The sequence below is a fragment of the Phyllopteryx taeniolatus genome, chromosome 11 (genome assembly GCF_024500385.1).
Source record: "Phyllopteryx taeniolatus isolate TA_2022b chromosome 11, UOR_Ptae_1.2, whole genome shotgun sequence".
NCBI classification, from domain to species: domain Eukaryota; kingdom Metazoa; phylum Chordata; class Actinopteri; order Syngnathiformes; family Syngnathidae; genus Phyllopteryx; species Phyllopteryx taeniolatus.
Genome location: NC_084512.1, coordinates 9,164,485 through 9,188,901, shown reverse-complemented (window position 1 = coordinate 9,188,901; position 24,417 = coordinate 9,164,485). Strand labels below are relative to the sequence as shown.

At 41.0% G+C, this 24,417-nt stretch overlaps 2 long non-coding RNA genes across 3 annotated transcripts; one reads left to right on the top strand and one right to left on the bottom strand.

Annotated features, from left to right (window-relative positions):
- Positions 1-538: 538 nt before the first annotated feature.
- On the bottom strand, positions 539-10,977 carry LOC133485786 (uncharacterized). 2 transcript variants are annotated; one of them, XR_009790804.1, is made up of 4 exons: positions 10,893-10,977; positions 10,115-10,229; positions 9,585-9,749; positions 539-855 (listed from the first exon to the last, which is right to left on the bottom strand). It is a non-coding gene; the product is annotated as an uncharacterized LOC133485786 (long non-coding RNA). The 2 variants fall into 2 exon arrangements; XR_009790803.1 differs by lacking the exon at positions 10,893-10,977 and adding an exon at positions 10,310-10,715.
- LOC133485785 (uncharacterized) lies at positions 10,931-23,850 on the top strand. The gene is made up of 3 exons (XR_009790802.1): positions 10,931-11,155; positions 21,929-22,224; positions 22,737-23,850. It is a non-coding gene; the product is annotated as an uncharacterized LOC133485785 (long non-coding RNA).
- The last annotated feature ends 567 nt before the right edge of the window (positions 23,851-24,417 follow it).

Sequence of the window (24,417 nt, the reverse complement as noted above, 5' to 3'; positions counted from 1 at the left end):
TGCCAGGACTATGTAGTAGCTACTCAATTGTGGACCTATAGTTTTTCACCATTTCAATTTTCCTGATTTTTTTTTGTGGTGTTAAAACGTTCAAATGCCACCCACACCCATTGTTATAAGAGGGTGTGCACACTTGTGCAACCTCATTATTTCAGTTGTTTGTTCATACTTTCCCTTAAAACATGTTTTTTTAAATGGTCTTAGTCTTATTGTGTCCATCACAAAGCCTGGCACTTGAACCGGGGTATGTACTTGTAGACCTTTAATATCCATTGTTCACACGCACACACACACATATATATATATATATATTTTTTTTATTATTTTTTTTTTTTAATATAATATATATATATATATATTTATAATATATATATATATATATATTTATATATTTATATATTTATATATTTATATATATATTTATATATATATATATATTCACACCGTCACTGAGTGGGAACTGAATCCACGCTGCTTGTACTGAAGTCACGTGAATGTACCACTGCACCATCAGTGACGAAATATACATCTAGGACATAATAAAACACGTGAGTGTGGAGAGTCATTGAGCAATAGAAGTGTACCACTAGTGTGGTGATGCTGATATAATGACAAATGTGCAAATGCTGCAGTCCTCAAGCAATTTATTTTTTTATTATTTTTTTTTTTTTAAACCTGTCCTGTTCTGTTACATGGCCATGGAGGAGAGGAGTTTGGGGATGATGGTGTTGAATGCAGAGCTGAAGTCCACGAACAGGATCCTCGTGTAGGTCCCTGCGTAGGTCCCTGCGCCGTCGAGGTGTTCCAGGATGAAGTGCAGTCCCTTGTTGACTGCGTCATCCACAGACCTGTTCCCTTAAAACATGTTTTTTTAAATGGTCTTAGTCTTATTGTGTCCATCACAAAGCCTGGCACTTGAACAGGGGTATGTACTTGTAGACCTTTAATATCCATTGTTCACACGCACACACACATATATATATATATATATATATATATATATATATATTTATATATTTATATATTTATTTATATATATATATATATATATTTATTTATATATATATATATTATTTTTTTTTTTTTTTTTTTTTATATATATATATTTTATATTTATATATTTATTTTTTACTTTATAGACTTCAGATTATTCAACAAGGTGATCCACCAATCTAGAGTTTGTCTGCTAGAACACAAACACTCCAGCCACAGTTATGAGTCATGTACGAAGGTTTCTGCAAGTTTGCAAGAGGTGAATTAGGGAGAGAAGCGATTTGAGGTGAGGGAGTTTTCAACCCTGAAAATGTACTTGCCAGCTCCCTGTAAAAGGCGGAATGGGCTGCTTCACAACAGAGTGAGAGCTTTATGTACTTGTAATGGCGGAAGATGAGTCTTGATGTGAGTCTTGACAAACCTTATCCTGAACCCAGGACAGTATATTTCATTTGCACACATGGACACCCAGGCCTGTGTCCTGTCTGCCAAGACCCAAGAAGGATTCCAAACAATGTAGATTATTCTAGGCTGCAGTTTACACCCCTCCCACGACTATACAAAACGTCTCCAGACAGAAAGTCATGAGTAACTCGCCCTCACTGTCTTACCTTCCCACAGTCAGTACCTCTCTGTTATCTCACTGGAACTGTCTCTATTTGTCATCTTTTGCCATTTCCACCAAATAATTGCAGCACGAATAATTCTGCATGACAACATATTTACCAACATTATTAGAACCAATATTTGCAGTGAAAGCAAACCATTTTCACACACAAACTCTTGAGTGTATTTTGTTGGGACCCTGGACCATAGACTTGCTCAGCCTGTGAAACAATATTTTTACTGCAGCAAATCCAATGAATGTAATGTTGTCATTATGGTCAATAAAATCAGATGTAATGGTCACAGTTGGCAACTCCGTTGAATTGTAGCCAAGCTAGGGATGAACGTTGCACATGGAAAGTTAATCTTTTAAAGCACCAACATGTCCAACTTTTGAGCTTGCAACAACAGTTTAAAAACCATTTGGATAGTGATTTGGCTTCTAAAAACTACAATAACATATATGTCATTGTTTTGTGCCCCTTTATCACCTATTTTATTGGTATGTATTAATAGACCAGCCAGGACAAGCCAAGTAATACAAACCACCTCCAAAACGAATCTAATTTGAACAATGTGCACTAAATTTGAGCCAAACATTAAATTTATTCATCCATCTTCTACATCCCCAAGTCTAATGAAGTTGGAATGTTGTGTTAAACATAAATAAAAACAGAATACAATAATTTGCAAATCATGTTCAACCTATATTTAATTGAATACACTACAATGACAAGATAGATGTCAAGAAAGACTGAAAAAGTTGAGGAATGCTCATCAAACACCTGTTTGGAACATCCCACAAGTGAACAGGCTCATTGGGAACAGGTGGGTGCCATGATTGGCTATAAAAGGAGCTTCCCTAAATTGCTCAGTCATTCACAAGCAAAGATGGGGCGAGGTTCAACACTTTGTGAACAAGTGTGTGAGAAAATAGTTGAAATGTTCCTCAATGTACAATTGCAAGGAATTTAGGAATTTCCTCATCTACGGTCCATAATATCATCAAAAGGTTCAGAGAATCTGGAGAAAGCACTTTATGTAAGTGGCAAGGCCGAAAACCAAAATTGAATGCCCGTGACCTTCGATCCCTCAGGCGGCACTGCATCAAAAACTGACATCAATGTGTAAAGGATATCACCACATGGGCTCAGGAACACTTCAGAAAACCAATGTCAGTAAATACAGTTCGGCGCTACATCCGTAAGTGCAACTTGAAACTCTACGATGCAAAGCAAAAGCCATTTATTAACAACACCCAGAAACGCCGCCGGCTTCTCTGGGCCCGAGCTCATCTAAGATGGACTGATGCAAAGTAGAAAAGTGTTCTGTGGTCCGACGAGTCCACATTTCTAATTGCTTTTGGAAATTGTGGACGTCGTGTCCTCTGGGCCAAAGAGGAAAAGAACCATCCGGACTGTTATTGACGCAAAGTTCAAAAGCCAGCATCTGTGATGGTATGGGGCTGTGTCAGTGCCAATGGCATGGGTAACTTACACATCTGTGAAGGCACCATTAATGCTGAAAGGTACATACAGGTTTTGGAGAAACATATGCTGCCATCCAAGCAACGTCGTTTTCATGGACGCCCCTGCTTATTTCAGCAAGACAATGCCAAACCACATTCTGCACATGGTACAACAGCGTGGCTTCGTAGTAAAAGAGTACGGGTACGAGACTGGCCTGTCTGCAGTCCAGACCTGTCTCCCATTGAAAATGTGTGGCGCATTATGACGCGTAAAATACGACAACGGAGACCCCGGACTGTTCAACAACTGAAGCTGTACAACAAGCAAGAATGGGAAAGAATTCCAGCTACAAAGCTTCAACAATTAGTGTCCTCAGTTCCCAAACATTTATTGAATGTTGTTAAAAGAAAAGGTGATGTAACACAGTGGTAAACATGACCCTGTCCCAGCTTTTTTGGAATGTGTTGCAGCCATAAAATTCAAAGTTAATGATTGTTTGCTAAAAACAATAAAGTTTATCAGTTTGAACATTAAATATCTTGTCTTTGTAGTGTATTCAATTAAATATCGGTTGAACATGATTTGCAAATCATTGTATTCTGTTTTTATTTATGTTTAACGCAATGTCCCAACTTCATTGGAATTGGGGTTGTATACCATTTACCTTGACTAGGGTCGCAGGTGGGCTGGAGCCTTGGGCGAGAGCCGGGGAACTGGTCACCAGCCAATCGGCAGACAAACAAACGTGACACTCACCTAAGGACAATCAGGTATATGTGCAGCCTACTTCGACATTCGGCGAAACAGGTCTAAGCACTTTCTCCCATTTCGGGCCAAAGCGAAGGGGGCCTGGACAAACCAAACATAGGAACTTTAAACATCTACAATGTCTATTTTTAACAAAACATGTCACCACAGAGCCAACAAAGATTATAATATAGGCTGTTTTTGTTTTCATATATCATATATTTTTATAAATACATGTATTTAACTTTCGCTCGAAGACACCAGCCATAAAGAAAACTAAATTTTAGCAAGTTTGGCTTCAAACAATCATGTATTCAAACTGCAGTCATGTTAGTTAGCTTAGCATACAGAGGAAGTCAGCTAACCTGTTTTACGGGTTCCATCACGTGATGCTCCTTCTGCATCGAGTGGATTTAGAGTCTTCAATGAAGCCAACATGAATGATTTTAGAATGTAGGAGGAAACCAGAGTACACGCAGAAAACCCACGCAAGCACGGGGAGAACATGCAAATTCCACACAGGAATGCCGGAGTTGGATTTGAAGCTGAGAAATGTGGGATGGATGTGCCAACTACTCATACACCGTGACACCCAATTTAAATCTATACCAAAGTAAATTCATACTAAATTTAAAATATCAATTTGCAACGTCACACACCCTGACATTTGTGACCACAGGTTCAGAACCCCTAATGTCAAAAAAGTTGTCCAAATACATACAACTGGCACATTTTCTACCACTTATCCTGTTAAGGTTCATGGCTGGATTTAATTCCAAATGACGCTGTGTGAAAGGAAGACTACACCCTGAATCAGTCGCAATTCAATCACATGGCACATATAGACAGACAAACATTCACGCTCACTGAGCAGGACTCGAGCCCATGCCCACTATACAAACAGTGACCCCTGTCTAATCCAAAATCGTACCAACAACATTAGAGTAACCATGTCACAACAAATGAACATTTTCTACTATCAATTTGTATTCATATACTGTATTTGCTTTAATTACAGACACCTTGAATTGTAGCAACAGTTTTTACGTACTTCAGTTCATAATGTACACTATAAAGTTTTCAGTTTTATGAATCTCTCATGAATTGGCAAGTGAGTCTAATTAGGTCTCTTCTTGTCATGACAAATCCTGTAGTGTTTGGTGTTGGTGAGTGCTGAGAGTGTTCCTCACTGGTCATGTTCATGCAACGGTCATCAATCACTAACAGTGGGGAGTGAGAGGCGCCCAGCTGGCAGGAAGAGTTGATGGCTTGATGCAACTTATCTTGGACTGCCAAGATAAACTTTTGCAGAGGCACAAGAAGGAAATCAAGTCTAGCTATACTTTGCTGTGATTGTTTATTGGTGTTTTACACGTGATGAAATTATGTGAAGGCACAAGTTCTTGATGTCATTCTTTGCATACCGTATGTAGTATAGCGATACCAGGCCATTACGCCTACAGGAACTGCAAATGGAAATGCAGTGTTGCCTTGAGATTCAAGTTTTATATGTTCAACGAGCACTTAAAACACGCATATTTAAAATCACTGTTGCCCATTGAAATGAATGGACATGCCATTAATTTGTTCCAGCTTCCCAATACATAGATCACTTTCCAACTGAAACTTCGTGAGTCCCAGGATGCACGTCTGGAGACAATGAGTCCCAGCAACATATCACCGAATACAGATACAGTAATCCTACGCTATATAACAGTTCTTGCTTTGCTGTCCTGGTATATTGCAGATTTTTATTACAATTGTTACTGTAATTTTTACACCGTTTGTACAATACTTTTGTTATCAGTAGCTCTCTTGCGCAATATATTAAATGTGTTTTGTTTGATTTTAATTTGTTGGCAAAAATTTTCCCAAAAACTATCACGACAAACGATAAAATCGATGATTTTTGTGTCACTGATATAGTGATATTAGAGCATAATTATGCAAGTAAATCCATTATTATTATTATTATTATCTGAGCCGCTTATCCTCACAAGGGTCGCAGGAGCGCTGGAGCCTATCTCAGCTATCATCAGGCAGGAGGCGGGGTACACCCTGAACTGGTTGCCAGTCAATCGCAGGTCACATATAAAAAAAACAACCATTCCATTCTTTAAACACTGCTTTGTCAACATGTTCAATGGCTACATCTCTTACAATAGTGAGTAATGCTACACTGTATATAATGTGAGCATATGTGCGCCATATACGATGTCATGTTTGTTTTTACAATGTGGGACAACGGGTTCCATGATTGCAAGCTGACGGGAAATGGGAAATGTCCCACTGTTTTTTTTTTTTTTTGTTCCCAGCTGAAGAAATTGGGTGGGCTGGTTGTGTTTATAATGGAATTTGTCACTTTAAGGTTTCAAGTTGTGTTGTCTTTGTTGCAACTTCATACAAATTCGACATACAACACCTTGTTGGTGTTAGCGGGATGGCTTTGTTCATCTGGGTCCTGCTGGGTTTCATGTGTCTGCTTTCAAGTCGCTGAAAGTTTTTTTTCTTCCTGAAATGGCTGGGTGTACAGGTGGAACCTCTCTATTTTTTAAGATCTACCACTCAGAAAATAGGGCACATATGCAATCAAATTAGTCTCACTCTAAAGTCCTGTCTTGTCAAAAAAATGAATGCGCCCGATTTCCAGCACCACACCGGAAAACTTCAATCCATCCAATCCAAGCATTGGGTCCTCGGATGCAGATTGATCTTACTATATGCATCCCTGCCCATTTTTGTGTGTCTCAGACTCAGACATCAAACGAGATCCCTGCAAAAATGTTTGTAATGTGTTTTTAATTAGAAAAATAGCACTGTATGATATAGTTCTTTATAAAAACATACAGTAATGACATGATTAAAGAATATGTAAAGAATTGAATAGTTCCGTCACATTTTCTGCTTCAGTTCAATGGGCATTGTGCTGGTCCTTTTGGTGTTGGCACCTTGGCCACTTGGGGGCAATATAATACAGACATAGAGACACACAAAAAGAGTTTCACACCTGACTCAGTAATCTGCAGCATTATTAAATAATTTTTCGCTAAGGATATAGCATATTTGCTTGGGAGAAGTTTATATTGAGTGTCTACATGTATTACAATACTGTTTGTGTTCTAATATCTGTTGCTTAAAGGGTTATAACACGGTGACACCAATGCTATTCCTTGGCCCATCTATGGCATTTTGCATTGTTTGTTAGAATTAGCTCAGCTGACATCCCTTAGGCAATGCTATGTGGTTGTGTAATTCTCTTTGTTTTACAGTATGTGTAGTTTGCCAATAAACTTCAACTTTGAGTGGCAATAAACAAATTGAAACCTCTTTTTTGAAGAATTGTTCACTAACTGCCAAATTTCTGCTTTTGGTGAAGTGAGTTGAGTTGAGTTCACAGCCACCATACAGAGCTCGTATCACAATTTCAAAATCAAAAGGTCAAAGCAAAAAAATCATCCCAACAAAGGCTCGTGTTTCGAAAAACTCACATCTCAAAGCACCACTGTAAATATGAAGTTACTCATCTCTGTCAACATTATATTTTAGGATTTCTTGGAAGGAGTTTCAACACAAATTTGAAGTGTGCCTTTGGGAACATATGCCCATTATCCCAGAAGAAAATTTTTAAGGTCAAAGGTAGCTGATGTTGGACAAGGCTCACAATCTTCGTTCGAGTTTATCCCAAACATGTTGGATATGGAGTTGTTACAACCCCTGATTAAATAATCAATCAATTATGTGGTGTATATTTTAGAACGGAATCAATAAAGTGAATGACGCAATGATGTCACAGTGACACATGGCTCAGATTATGTATAACAGGTTGGTGTCTTGGAGCGAGACCAGTGTTACACAGTCAACAAGCCCTCTTAGCAACTCAGCAAACATTCAAAACAAACACATAGCTAGAGCTTAAACCATACTGCAACTTATACGGTCTCTTTGAGTGTATGAATGATTTTATGCTGGCCATATCTTCAGTATTTAGAGCCAACATAAGACAGGGGAAGAGAAGGGAATGTCTCATCTTACTGACCAGCTCTATCGGCCTATGCTTGATTAATTGCAATCAATAGTAAATTTGAATTTGTTTTTTTTTATTACAGGTAGATGTTAAAGATACCGTAACCATCCGTCATCTTGAAAACATAGGAACAATGTATTATTTCTTCTGACAGAGATGAGCACCCATGATGCCACCATGGCATGATGACATTATCTGACTCATCCTGCAGAATAGAACGGTTTGAGAAATCTGTGCGCCATCTTCTCCTCAAAGTACAACAGGGGGAGTGAGTTTGTTTTACCATGACCCACAATGATGAGTTTACATTGCTCAGATCCGCAGAGATACACATCACCGGAACATTAAAAAAAACAAAAAAAACTGATAGTAACTAATCAGTATATGCTGGCATCTCGGATCTGACGTGAGCTGGACCTCACAGGAGGAACCAAATCTATCACAACAAAGCAAGCATCCTTCACTGTGTAATGTAGCAATTGTTTCCGTTTTTCATACAACAGCATTTACGAAACTTAATCCACAGAGATCCGAAGAAATTTCCACATCAGAGACGTAATAGAAGATCCAGCATTTATCCCCTTTTTCCTTTTACATAGAACCCAATCAACTTGGTCCAATTATGTCAGTTTGATTACCTGTATGATAAACAATCATTAAAAACATAAACTGTCCCCCGAAAAGTTAAAGAACAATTAAAAGTCCCCTCTCAGGGATAATTTTTTTAGTCTTCAATTTTCCTAACATGCATGGGAGGATGCTGGAATACCCAGAGAAAATCCTCACAAGCATGGGAAGAAAATGCAAGCTCTACACAGGAATGCCAAAGCTGGGATTCAAACTTACAACCTCAGAAGTGTGAGGCAGGCGGGCTCTGCTGCTGTCAGAGATGTATTCGTTCAAAAAATAAAACATTTTTTATGATTGTACTTGCAGTTTGGTGTGGTGTAAAACAGCACTGCATCATACTGATAGCTGTCTAATAGTTTGACTCTCATGTAGCTAATTTAGGTACCCCCCCAAAAAAATTGGAACGGCTCTCATTATGATACAATGCAGTACAGTAAACCCCTTTCCATCGTGGGGGTTACATTCCAGATCACCCCTGCAAAAAGTGAAATCCGCGATACATAAATGTTTGTGAACCTATGTTCCACTGTATTTAAGCTCAGTGTTAATGCCCAAACTGTACATAATGTTACAGTGGCTTAAACTTTTAAATTAAAAAAAGTTGTTTTTGTTTTTAGTTTTCATGCACAGCACATTTTTACATAGTTAAATTGTATTTAACTTTTGTACTTTTTTTTTTTTCATATTCCTACATGTCGCTCAAAGCCAGCTGAGATAGGCGCCAGCACATGACCCGTGACCCTAGCGAGGATAAGCAGTCCAGAGAATGGATGGATGGATGGCTATTCCTATATTTAAGCAAAATGTTAATGTTCAAATTATGCACAATGTCACAGAGGCTTACAATAATATTACATAGAATTAACTTTTTAGGAATGAAACCTACGGCTTATTTTTGATGAGCACTTAGGCCTATTACGCTACTGTATTATAAGGTTGGTCTTTATGGTGGTACTTTGAGTAAAGTGTTTTTTAGGAGGTACTTGTGGTAAAAAGTTTATGAACCACTGCTTGATATGAATTTAACCTAATATGAATTGCCAGTTTCTTCTCTAGTTCATCAAGCGCAAGCATAGCTTGTAAATTTACTTCCAAACAAAACGCAATGCACTCACCAATTAACTGAGTCAACATGTAGCTGTTGTAGGATGCTGTCAGTGACAGCATACAGGGGATTCCATGCAGTGTAGCGGGGTGACAGAGTTTCTGTTGTTGGCTGTCCACACAGACCTGCTCTGTGCCGTCCTGCTGAGCGTCAGGCTCCCTGCGTCAGACCTGGCCTTGGAGAGAAGGACTATATTATGGCACCTTGGCCCTTGCTCCTTCGCTGAAGTTTGCAGATTTTTCACTGGGAGAAAATGCCAGTTTTCTATTTAGGCCCCTGAAATGTCCCTATCTTATCACACGTCTGTGCTTTTGGCTGCAGCAGCGGGGCAGTTCAGCACCCATTCGGGTCCAAGACATACACCGATCAGCCACACCATCAAAAAAATTATTTACCCTCCAAACAGAGATGCATAAATAATTCAAGCCAATTTGCTCTACATTTTCAAATACCAGTGCTGATACTTGATACTCGAAGGATTTACATAAGTGCTTTATAGACGACAACTGAAGAGATGTATAACCAATAAAGGCAGCAGACCTCTCTGTGCCCCCGCACATGACATCAACCAGCATCACTTGCTCTTGCACTTCAAACTGGAATGGCCTTGATTTTTTTTCCACCTCAATGACCATAAACATCATGCGACCTCAACCTACAGAGCAGAAAAGGAGAAACAGAAATAGAGGATTTAAGACACCCAACGGATGAAATTGTCTCACCGCCTCCACTTACCATACTGACATTGAATAAATGGCTCCCAGCTTGACCTTCAGCTCCCTCTATATAAGGTGTTGACTCTTTCTCAAAGGAGGATATCACTCAGAATAAAAGAGGACCTCAGCAGAGAGCCTTGTTTATAGCTCTCACTCTTCAAATATCTGAGGAGTGATGCTGAGGAATTTGCAAACATTTGCTCTATATTATCTTGTTACAAACATTCCTAATCCACACTTTTTGTCTCTGCTAGGAGGGAAATATAATTGAGGTAATTGCTGCTGGTCAGGGCATTTGTTTTTGCTTAGTGGACTGAATCTGGTTTGCCAGCTTTAAAATAGACAGAAAATGTCAACTTGTTGATATTTTTGAGTTCACCTCAGACATGAAAAGACAGTACACTGATGATTTGGTCTCCACTGTATATTTTTCAGTGGGCGATGGGCATCTGGGATACCAGCTCTGAGTTTTGTTTGTGCAAAATTAAACATTAATCTGGTGATAGTTGTTTCATATGTTTATGGAACTACAAAACAGTCTTGTGTGGTCCATTATTTAATGAAACACACGCCTAAGGTCCTCAGTATAGAACACTCACTACCTGGAAGAACAGTTTCTCAAGGGGTGAGCACATGACGGACATTGAATAAGACAAGTGGCCTTCTCTCCTCTGTGGGGAGCATCAGATTTGTAAAAGTGGGTGTTGGGAGGCTTTTTTGTCTTGGTGAGACTTTCAGCCTCAGAGACCAGCTGTTTTGGTGCTGTCAGCCTCATTCCCTCCAGTCCATCTCTTCTGGGACAGATGAACTCCCATGAAGGACTTCAGGTGGATTAGCATATCAGAGGACAGCTGGAACTGTTCAGGTGAGAGGGAGAGAGAGAGAGAGAGAGAGAGAGAGAGAGAGATTATTTGCATGTCCTTTTTTTCTTGGTTCCTATAAATAACACAGTGCAGTTGGAAGCTAAATTAATTTTCTCCTGCTTTATTTCCACACATATCCAAAGCAGACAAGCGCCAGCAGTCTGGCAGAGTCCTTCTATTCCAGTTTGTACTTGCAGTGATTTATTTCTTTTCAATACAGTTCTCAGGGGTTGGCTCGTCTAAAACATACGCAATAGACCGAATAGGGCTGTGTTGCGTTTTTGCTGTTGTGCTGCATTATGCCTCCAGAAACGCTAGCCATCTTCTACTATGTATGAGGTGAGGCATTTATTTGTTTCAGTTGAGGATACAGATACACTCTACAATTAATAGAAGTATAGCGTATTAGAGAGGAGGTGACTGCTCCTTCACTGATATTGAATACTGAGTACCATCCAGTCATCTTGCTTGCCAATGAGACACCCTGAGTTTGATGTTTTCCTCCTCAGTGCAGCCAAGGAGAGAGTAGCAGGCTGTTTTGGTTAGGCTGCTGGTGACAAATCGCACATCACAATGTCATCAGTGTCATTGGTGTTGCCCAGCAGAAGTGTTGTATGTTGACAGCTTTAGTAAGACCTCACCTTCTTTTCTAAAAGGCTAAGAATGGGGAACTGTGGGAGTTGTGCATGTCAATTATGTGCATCCCTGCCGATATGGAATACTCAAAGGACTGCTGAAACAAAACTCCATGTCCACCATGAAGTTTAGAAAGATGAGAAAATGTCGACAATTAAAAATAACCAGGAAGCAGTGTACAACACAAATTAGAACATTTTAAGACACCTCTGGGAAACAGAGTTTAAAAAAGCAGCATGGTGACTAAAGAATCGGTCCATCAGGTTGACTTTTGGGAATCAAGAGTATCTGTGCACATTTTCATGGCCGAAGTTGTAGTTTATGAGCCATTTTAGTCTAGTGAGCTAACTGCTGAAAATTGCATGCCACAAGCAGCCATGAAAACATTATCCAATCCTCAAAACAGAAGTCCTTTGTGCAAAACATGTCTTTGGGCCATCCCATTGAACCACAGTTGTGTTTCTTAACTGGAGACTCAAATACAGTTGCACAATGACTTGTGTCTTCGGCCAAAAGAAGAAATAAAGCATGTGCATGCTGAGACTTCTTGCCCAAGTATATTGTTTAAAAGTAGCTTTTTCAGAGCTGTAATAACAAACCAAATGATATGGAATATCCGACTGTTCTTATGTGTTCAGGCAGCGGCAGAGCCAATGTGACATTCCGTGCCCGTAAACCTGAAGTTACAGTTATGCTTATGATATTGTGTGGTCTGTAAAGACGGATAAATAAAGTGACTCTCAAGCATCTGATCAACAACTGATCAGATGTTGATCATTGTCTTTATCTGGAAAGACTGTAAAGCAGCTAAGGTCAGTGGAATATATTTGCAAGACATGCCAACTCCAATGTGTCTCGCATATTTAAAAAAAAAAAGTTATTTGCCACTTGAGACCAAGTGTCCCTTGCAATGACTTATAGATTTTTATATCCATGCTCGAAATATAGTCTGTAAAGTAGGTAAATGGCGTCTTTGAGACTTATATTTTTCTCCATCTAATACCCAAATAGACATGAATTCTATGAACACACGATATAATTTATTTCAGTGTTTTATATACTAAACACTTTATATACAATATAAAAAAAGAATTTTGAAAATGAACATTACATTCATTTTGGTTGCGTGCGTGCTTCTTGACAACCTAATTTGGGGCTTTCACGATACTAATATACTGTATATGTGGATATTTTCCACAGGGCTGTCTTGCTTGTCACACAAGAGGCATGGAACATTTATTGTTTTTGCTTCTCATCGGGAACTTGACTGAACGCTGCACACACACTAAAGTATTAAAGCAATGCTAAATCAATGTTAATGCAGAGTGATGTCTTTATGATTTACAGGACTACACTGCATGGAAGCCAGTCTCGCTCACTTGCTGAATAAACAGAAGTTAGCTCAGCTCAAATAAAATTTGATGAGGAGATAATTTTGTGAGCATACAGCATAAAGGTCTCTCTCATGTTTCGAGGTTCTGCACTCTAAAGGCATACCAACTCAGTCAGCAGCGTGCAAGGGACAAGTTGATGCAAGCTAGAGCTGATCAGGTCCACCAGTGCAAACTGATCTATATTCAAGCCATCTACAGTTATTGACCTTCTCAAATAATTCAATCGATCGACAGTTCCCTGGCATTTACAGTCACTGGCAAGACCTGTTACACCTGCACAGTCATACTTAACACGGAGGCATATAGCCATCCATCCATCCATTTTCCGTACTGCTGAGCCTCACTTGGGTCGCAGGCGTGCTGGAGCCTATCCCAGCTGACTGGGCGAGAGGCGGGGTACACCCTGAACTGCTCGCCAGCTAATCGCAGGGCACATATGAACAAACAACCATTCGCACTCACAACTGAGTACGAATTTAGAGTTTTCAATTAACCTACCATGGATGTTTTGGGGATGTGGGAGGAAACCGTAGTACCCGGAGAAAACCCATGCAGGCACGTGGAGAGCATGCAAACTCCACACAGGTGAGGCCGGATTTGAGCAAAGTAGATGTGCTAACCAGTCGGCCTCCGTGCCGCCTCATACTGTATATATGGTTCAGTCACATTTTACCATTGTGTTTGTAATTTATAGTTGTGTTGAATTGTACTGCGTCGTACCGGGAACTCTTTTAAATATTTTGTCCCCCTCATGTAGCGAAATAAGGAAACACCAATATTAGAAACAGCTTTCGGTGAGATACAAAGCAGTTCTACACCACTTATACATTACATAGTAAAATGAAAATCTTTCTCTCCGTGTCAACCAAAACTGATTATTACCTTTGTAATGGCAGAATTTTTTATACTGTTAACCGGCGGCGAGTCGAGGTCGAGTACTTTGGGTGGGCTGAGCCCATGATAAAATTTTGGAAAGTACCCTTCTGAAATTTGATTGAACTTTTTAGACCTTAAAAAACACCATTTAGTGAATGACACAAAACAGGGCAGGCCTTGCCGCTAATAGAAAACAGATTGCACAACACAATGTCATTATTATTATTATTATTATTATCCATCCTTCCATTTTCTGAACCGCTTATGCTCACTAGGGTCGTGGGTGTGCTGGAGCCTATCCCAGCTATCTTCGGGCGAGAGGCGGGGTACACCCTGAACTGGTTGCCAGCCAATTGCACATATACAACCCAATTCCAATGAAGTTGGGACATTGTGTTAAACATAAATAAAAACAGAATACAATGATTTTCAAATCATGTTCGACCGATATTTAATTGAATACACTACATAGACAAGATATTTAATGTTCAAACTGATAAACTTGATTGTTTTTAGCAAATAATCATTAACTTTGAATTTTATGGCTGCAACACATTCCAATAAACCTGGGACAGGGTCATGTTTACCACTGTGTTACATCACCTTTTCTTTTATCAACATTCAATAAACGTTTGGGAACTGAGGACACTAATTGTTGAAGCTTTGTAGGTGGAATTCTTTCCCATTGTTGCTTGATGTTCAGCTTCAGCTGTTCAACAGTCCGGGGTCTCCGTTGCCGTAGTTTACGCTTCATAATGCGCCACACATTTTCAATGGGAGACAGGTCTGGACTGCAGGCAGGCCAGTCTAGTACCCGCACTCTTTTACTACGAAGCCACGTTGTTGTAAAACATGCAGAATGTGGTTTGGCATTGCCTTGCTGAAATAAGCAGGGGCGTCCATGAAAAAGATGAAAAGATTTGAACCCTGGTCCTCAGAACCACCGTGTCGTCCACCGTGCCACCAATATTATTATTATTATTATTATTATTATTATTATTATTATTATTATTATTATTTTTATCCATCCATCCATCCAGTTTCTTCTGCTTATCCGAGGTTGGGTTGCGGGGCAGTAGCTTTAGCAGAGATGCCCAGACTTCCCTCTCCCTAGCCACTTCCCCCAGCTCTTCCGGGGGGATCCCGAGGCGTTCCCAGGCCAGCCGAGAGACGTAGTCTCTCCAGCTTGTCCTGGATCGTCCCCGGGGTCTCCTCCCGGTGGGAGGTACCCGGAACACCTCACCGGGGAGGCGTCCGGGAGGCATCCTAACCAGATGCCCTAGCCAGCTCATCTGGCTCCTCTCAATGCGGAGGAGCACCGGCTCTATTCTGATCCCCTCCCGGATGACCGAGCTTCTCACCCTATCTGTAAGGGAGAGCCCGGACACCCTGCGAAGGAAACTCATTCGGCCGCTTGTATCCGGCATCTTGTTCTTTCGGTCACGACCCACAGCTCGTGATCATAGGTGAGTGTAGGAATGTAAATTGACCGGTAAATCAAGAGTTTCACCTTTCGGCTTAGCCCTTCTTCACCACCGCAGACCGATACAAAGTCCGCATCACTTCAGATGCTACACCGATCCGCCTGTCAATCTCCCGTTCCATTCTTCCCTCACTCGTGAACAAGACCCCAAGATACTTGAACTCCTCCACTTGGGGCAGGATCTCATTCCCGACCTGGAGAGGGCACCCCACCCTTTTCCGACTGAGGACCATGGTCTCAGATCTGGAGGTGCTGATTCTCATCCAAGCTGCTTCACACTCAGCTGCGAACCGCTCCAGTGAGAGTTGGAAATCAGGGCTTGATGAAGCCAACAGAACCACATCATCTGCAGAAAGCAGAGATGAAATACTGAGGCCACCAAACCGGAACCCCTCTATGCCTCCGCTGCACCAAGAAATTCTGTCCATAAAAGTTATGAACAGAATCAGTGACAAAGGGGAGCCTTGCCGGAGTCCTTCCCTCACCGGAAACGAATCCGACTTACTGCCAGCATTGCAGACCAAACTCTGACACTGGTCGTACAGGGACCGAACAGCCTGAATCAGGGGGTTCGGCACCCCATACTCCTGAAGCACCCCCCACAGGACACCCCGAGGGACACGGCCGAACGCCTTCTCCAATTCCACAAAACACTTATAGACTGGTTGGGCGAACTCCCATGCAACCTCGAGGACCCTGCTGAGGGTGTAGAGCTGGTCCACTGTTCCACGGCCAGGATGAAAATTACACTGCTCCTCCTGAATTGAGATTCGACTTCACAACGGACCCTCCTCTCCAGCATCCCTGAATAGACCTTACCAGGGAGGCTGAGGAGTATCATCCCCCTGTAGTTGGAACACACCCTCCGGTCCCCCTTCTTAAAAAGGGGGACCACCACCCCAGTCTGCCAATCCAGAGGCACTGTTCCCTATGTCCACGTGATGTTGCAGAGGAATGTCAACCAGGACAGCCCTACAACATCCACAGCCTTTAGGAACTCCGGGCGAATCTCATCCACCCCTGGGGCCTTGCCACCGATTAGCTTCTTAACCACCTCGGTGACCTCAACCCCAGAGATAGGAGAGCCCACCTCAGAGACCCCAGACTCTGCATCCTCATGGGAAGGCATCTCGGTGGAATTGAGGTCTTCGAAGTGTTCTCCCCACCGACTCACAACGTCCCGAGTCGAGGTCAACAGTGCCCCATCCCCACTATACACTGTGTTGATGGTGCACTGCTTCCCCCCATTTGTCCCAATCACGCCCTTCCGGGTCTCACTGTCATTGCCCACATGACCATTGAAATCCCCCAGCAGAACAATGGAGTCCTCAGCGGGAGCGCTCTAAAGCACCCCCTCCAAGGACTCGAAAAAGGGTGGGTACTCTGAACTGCTGTTTGGTGCATATGCACAAACAACAGTCAGGACCCATCCCCCCACCCGACGGAGGAGGGAGGCTATCCTCTCGTCCACCGGGGTGAAACCCAACGTACAGGCACCGAGCCACGGGGCAATAAGTATACCCACACCTGCTCGGTGCCTCTCACCATGGGCAACTCCAGAGTGGAAGAGAGTCCAACCCCTCTCAAGAGGACTGGTACCTGAGCCCAAGCTGTGTGTGGAGGTACATTATAAAAGTCTGGTTTATTGTCAGAAAAGCACAGACCTTTTGTGACAGTATGAATACAATATGAGAATTTCCTCCATCCATCAATCCATTTTCTTTCACCGCTTATCCTCACTAGGGTCGCGGGAGTGCTGGAGCCTATCCCAGCTAACTTCAGGCAGGAGGCGGGGTACACCCTGAACTGGTTGCCAGCCAATAGCAGTGAGAATTTCATCTCAGAGGAAAGGACTATTAAAAACATTTTGACTTGTTTCTAGCTCTATTAAAGAAGAACTAAGTTGTTTACAAGGTCAGCTTTTGATTTGAGTAATAGAGACTGTTGGAAATATAGTATATACAGGATAACAACAAGACAAAAAAGAAACAAAGACAAGTCATTAATATGCAATGTTGTTGTTGGGTTTTTTTGTTTTGTTTTGTTTTTTGCAGTCGCTCATCTGTTCCTGCCTGTCTTGTAAAAAAAAATAAAAAATAAAAATAAAATAGCGTAAGTCCATCTCTTGAAAAGCAGACATTTGCAAACAGTGTTTCATAAGGTGTCCTGTCGTAAATTAGCCTTTAACATGATTTAGCATATGTAGTTATGGCAAAGAAAGAGACCTGAGCAGCGTTTTTTTTTTTTTTAAACTGAAAATAAAGACCCACACTGCATAAAAACTTGTCAGCTTGTTTTCACACATTTTCAGAGTTAGCTTTTTTTTTTTTTTGATATTTTTTTTTTTCTGGGGCTGTGAATCAAGCATTATCTGGTCATTAGCGTTAACACAGCTGGAAATAGGTGGAGTGGTTCTGACCACCGATATGAAGACTACACACCAGTGCACTGTAGCAATCCAGCTAACTGACGTGCCTATGTGGAGGCCATGTTGGGAACCGATTTTCACGAGGTTTACTTTTTTGTCAGTGCCAAAGCGTGTGCTATCATCCATCCATCCATCCATTTTCTGTGCCGCTTCTCCTCACTAGGGTCGCGGGCATGCTGGAGCCTATCCCAGCTGTCATCGGGCAGGAGGTGGGGTACACCCTGAACTGGTTGCCAGCCAATCGCAGGGCACATAGAAACAAACAACCATTCGCACTCACAGTCATGCCTACAGGCAATTTAGAGTCTCCAATTAATGCATGTTTTTTGGGATGTGGGAGGAAACCGGAGTGCCCGGAGAAAACCCACGCAGGCACGTGGAGAACATGCAAACTCCACACAGGTGGGGACGGGGATTGAACCCGGGTCCTCAGAACTGTGAGGCTGACGCTCTAACCAGTCGGCCGCCGTGTGCTATCATCACAGAATATTTTTCTTCTTTTAAAAAAAAAAATAAAAATAAAAAAAAATTAAAAAAAAAAGAAAAAAAGAAAACTTTTTTTCAAGTTAATTTGAGGACAAATTCATGGGGTGGGATAAGGCAAGTTTTGGGTGGGCTTGAACCAACCCAATATAGGGCTGGCTTCACCACTGCTGTTAATCAACATGAGCTGTTATGTTGAAATTCGCCTATTTTGTGACTGGTTAGATGAAAAGTCTACTGCATTAAATAGATAACCCTATTCAATCCAGAAAAGTAAGCCAAGTACAAAGAAGAGACAGCATACAGTTCATTCAACTTTTTTGGCATGAACAACTTCTAATCAAAGCTGAAACCCACATATTCAAGCCTCTAATCTCGCTTTTCATCAGGAGATAGATCTTTGAGCTGCTCCACTGACAGTGAATAGAACCCTAACATGCTGGATTGTGCTGTGACTGAGCGTAAGAATCCAACTATAGCTTAGACAGTAACAGTATCGGAGCAGAGCATATCTTTGTGAAAATGTGGCACTTGAAGGTTGTTGTTCAATATATTTCAACTATTATACGTAATTCTTATAGGATCAAGACTTCTCATGCATTTGCTTGTATGAAAATAAAGGATATTCTCAGATCTGAAGTCACTCGTAAATTTAGAATTGCTCAAAAACAGAGACAAAATCTAACTTGTTAAGGTTCAGAGTAAAAATCTATAGATGTTTGATTGTCAGTAGAAAATGACAGAATAGGTTCTTCTTTGTTCCTTCATTCACTCACATTTTTTAACTGTGTTGTCAGATGCAAACCAAAATCACTTCTCACAAAATATTGTCAAAGGGCTTTCCAGTCAGCCAACCCATATGGAAATTCCTTACAACACAAGTAGATGTTGAAAAAAAAGATTATTATAGGGAATCATCCCCCTTTTTGGTATCATAGTCTTGCAATGATATCAGATTTAGCTTACTTTGAAGTCATAAGCTTGTGATGCCTAAATGTGAAAAGGTTGTTTTTCATGTACCAAGAATAGACAAAAGAGAGTCACCTCACTGGCCAATTCCCACATGTGACAAAACCCCATGGTTATCTAGGTGACTTCCACCCTGTTCATCCCGTTTGAAGCAGTATCTTCCATTGTTACCGTCGCTATCTACCTGCACTTCATCTCAGTACCTGCTCCTTTATAGGGCGAGGAAACATATTTGGTAACTTACATCAAAATGGCCATCACGCACCTCATGATGAACCAGTAAAACAATGTGATTTCTCCCATCCAATCGGCAGAGAAAAGTATGATGTCACACTCAGGAGATACGGGTTTGAATCTCTTTTGGAACATCTCTGTGTGAGGTTTGCGTGTTCTCCCCGTGCTTATGTGCGTTTTTCTCCGGGAACTCCAGTTTCCTCCCACATTCTAAAAACATGCATGTTAGGCAATTTGAATACTTTCATTCATTGTTGAGCCAGCACGTATTTGGCATTTTGCTAATCTCACACCACACAAGCAAACAAAAATGTCACAAAAGTATATCTACTGAAATAATCTCATCTCAATTGAATTTACTCACAAATTGACTTACTCAGTGTGAAGTTTGGGTCTGTTTAGTTTAACAGAAAGCTATTCTGCTGTATGAATAGCTTCAGGTAGAAACAAGTGAATTGTACCATCTGCCCTTTTAGTGGGGCAAAGCTATATGAAGATCCATATATTATTTGTAATAAATAAAGAAAAATGTACAGACCAACGAAGTGAAATTTTGACTTACAGTATAAAAAGTGTACGTGGGCACTCCTGCTGATGTCACCTTGCAGGACAATCTTTGAAGGAGATGGGGGCACAGGAGACATCCAGGCTTCACAATGCAATGTTGTATGTCAGCAGCATCATAAGGACATGACGCTATCCCCACGAGGAGTGGTCGTCACAATGCACTGTGAGCATCTTGATGACATTGTGACAAGCGTGTGTGATTGAGTAAACAAGTAATTGGATTCTGTGGTTGTGAATAATATCAGTTGGATGAACAAGCAGCACTTGAATTAAAGACATCAGCAAACCACGAAGGTTACGAGTGTGGGAATCCAACAATAAAAAGGAAGCTGAGTAAGTGTGGAAAATAGTGTGAGACTGCCCTCTTGTGTGAAGAGCATTTAGTTTACTATGCATCATGTGTGCGTGTGTTTCCTTTGATCTCCAGCATTAAGATACTAGAGATAGCATATTTCCAAGCAGTGTCAGTGATCATTGTGTACAGTAACTTCCCTTCACCTATGATGAGGGTCTAGTAATCACTGCATTATTGGTGTGTTACCACATTGCTGAACAGTGAAACGTGTATTTCATTTGCTTGACATTGATTAAAAGAAATACTTTTCATATGAGTCACTTTGTTACATAGCCACTGACACAGAGAGGAAATCAGGAGTCTCAGAAGCAGTGGTGGGAAGTAGTACAACTACTTTGTGACTGTACTTGTATAGATTTGTAAGGTATTATGACTTAATACTTTTATTCCCTACATTTGAAGACCAATATCTGTACTTTCTACTCGTTAGTTTGTCATAAGGCGTGTTACTTTTTTCAACCTTGAATACCATGACATAAAAAAGACATAGAGCGGTAAAAAATATATATATATATATATATATATATATATATATATATATATATATATAGCCCTTAATCACTAAAGAGTCTCAAAGGGCTTCGCACAGGCCCACAGTTGACAAAAATCAACTATATCACCTGCTCAACACCCCCCATCCCAAAAACTCAGAGAAAACCCATTTGAGTTCGGTGTCATTGAGATGGGATCACGGTTGGGAGGGAGCCCCATTCCAGGATTTCGAGGCTGCGATGGATGACGAGTGGGCTTCATGGATCACATGATATGATGCTGTACAATGTTAATATAAACAGCTTGAGAGTCCATTTAATGGAATTAAGTGTTGCATTTTATGTATACAGGGTGATTGAAAAGTAACTCCCTATTTTAAAATACTTAAAATGTATTCCTATGTTGTAATATTTTTCTCAATTTTTTTGTGTATGTTCCATGATGTATGGGAATTAAATAAATTAATTAAAACGACTATGGAAGAACTTGAAGGGCGAATACGGGAAGTTATGTCTTCCATGCCCCAAGAGTTCCTTGTGAAATCAGTTAATGCGGTTCCCAGGCGTCTTGAGAAACTGGTGACTAATGCTGGCGCCCATATCGAATTTTAAATAAAACTCCATGCAATGCACTTTCTTCTCATGTTCATTTCTTGTAAGAATTATAGTTCAGAAATAAATTACAAGCACTTGAAAATAGGGAGTTACTGTTCAAACATCCTGCATATATATATTTTTTTTTTTGTGTTAACAATTTTTTAAGATTACTTATTTTTTGTCTTTAAATGGTTGTAATCATGTAAAGCACATTGAGTTACCTTGTGTAGGAAATGCACTATAAATTTGCTTTGCTTTGCAGGTTGATGCTTCCAGTGAAGTAGTTCTTTCGCAGAACATGTCGCAGTCAGTCGATGCAGAATCCTTACAGCAACAGCCTTACTTCAATCATTGCCCCCCAGCCCCCTCGCCAAACACGGACGGGGTGGGGAAGTGAAGCAGAAGTAAAACAGGACAAAATCCAGATGTCAGGGGATAAGGCAGAGCATGTGACCAATTGCATAATGGGTGTGGTTTAACTAAATGCAAGAGTGTTGAAATATCTCTTATGTCAAGATTTTGACTTCTCTACAGATATAGCTGCTCTAATTTCTATGGGTAAGGCATTCCAGGGTACTGTAGGCTAACTGTGTTAACTGTAGGCTATCTGTACTTAATTGTCTATGAAGAAGTACTGATAAATTGAGACATGTACTACAACATCAGAATTTTAATGAAAGGAATGGGGGGAAAAAATTCTGTTGTGAACAATTGTGAGAGGGTTTGGAAGTTTGTCCATGTTATTTTGAGAAAGTAATTTCTGTTTCAAGAAATGAGCCGAACCAGTTGCGAAAAACTGTAAAATAGGTACTGTGTAACCGACAGTAAACATTTATTTTTACTTTTTACTTTTGAACTTAAGTACTTTACAGTCTGCTTTTTATTATTACTTAAGCACGGGAGTTGAATAAGTACTTCTTTTACCAGAGTTTTTATTTTTATGGAAGTATTCTACTTAAACAGAGAGTGTGCTAACTTTTTCCTCTGCATGAAGTAGTTGTGCATTAAATGTAGACAAAGGTTACTGTGCTTTAGCCCGCCATCATGAATGTTCATTTCTCTACCGTAAGCCGCAGTACATCCAACCGGCCTCACAACCGCAGACCACGTGTAACCACACCAGCCCAGGACCTCCACATCCAGCATGTTCACCTCCAAGATTGTCTGAGACCATCCACAAGGACAGCTGCTGCAACAATCGGTTTGCATAACCAAAGAATTTCTGCACAAACTGTCCGAAACCATCTCAGGGGAAGCTCATCTACATGCTCGTCGTCCTCATCGGGGTCTCGACCTGACTGCAGTTCATCGTCGTAACTGACTCGAGTGGGCGAATGCTCACATTCGATGGCATCTGGCACGTTGGAGAGGTGTTCTCTTCACGGATAAATCCCGGTTTTCACTGTTCAGGGCAGATGGCAGACAGCATGTGTGGCGACGTGTGGGTGAGCGGTTTGCTGTCAACGTTGTGGATCGAGTGGCCCATGGTGGGGTTATGGTATGGGCAGGCGTATGTTATGGACAACGAACACAGGTGTATTTTATTGATGGCATTTTGAATGCACAGAGATACCGTGATGAGATCCTGATGCCCATTGTTGTGACATTCATCCATGACCACCTCATGTTGCTACATGATAATGCACGGCCACATGTTGCAAGGATCGGTGCACGATTCCCGGAAGCTGAAAACATCCCAGTTCTTGCATGGCCAGCATACTCCCCGGACATGTAACCCATTGAGCATGTTTGGGATGCTCTGGATCGGCGTATACGACAGCGTGTTCCAGTTCCTGCCAATATCCAGCAACTTCGCACAGCCATTGAAGAGGAGTAGACCAACTTTCCACAGGCCACAATCAACAACTTGATCAACCATGCGAAGGAGATGTGTTGCACTGCGTGAGGCAAATGGTGGTCACACCAGATACTGACTGGTTTTCTGACCCCCACAATAAAGCAAAACTGCACATTTCAGAGTGGCCTTTTATTGTGGCCAGCCTAAGGCACACCTGTGCAATAATCATGCTGTCTAATCAGCATCTCGATATGTCACACCTGTGAGGTGGGATGGATTATCTCGACAAAGGAGAAATGCTCACTAAAACAGATTTAGACAGACTTTGAAGGAAATGGCCTTTTGTGTATGTAGAAAAGTTTTAGATCCTTGAGTCCAGCTCACGAAAAATGGCAGCAAAAAACAAAAGTGTTGCGTTTATATTTATATATATAAAGTGAAAACATTTTTTAAAACAATATCATTAGTGTGTCCCACATTTGTTACATAATCACCCAGTTGCAAATAAAATAAATGTTGAACATTTCTACTGCAAGTATCTCGTTGACCCGTCCATCTGAATGTTCACTATTGTCCGAGTTGTTTCATTGACGTCAATGTGACAGCGACGATTTGCAGCACAGACACGCGAGTGCTAATTAAAGTAATACGTTAGTGACAGGATTTATATTTATAACTCCCACGTTTCTTATCATACACGACCCCAACGACCCTGAAAAAATACATCCCTTTCTACCACAAGAGGGCGCAGTTGTCTATGGGTTTTCACAGATATTTGCATGATCCAGTATTGTGTTCACTGTGCTGACAAAACAAAAAGGTCAGCAGAGTACAGCGTCAGTTAGAGTGTCCAATTATACATTTTTTATTTACTGGGCCAACAATTATTTATTCACACCAAATAATGCATTTTTTTGTCATTTATCTCTCCCAGCGACGTGTAGTGATCGGCA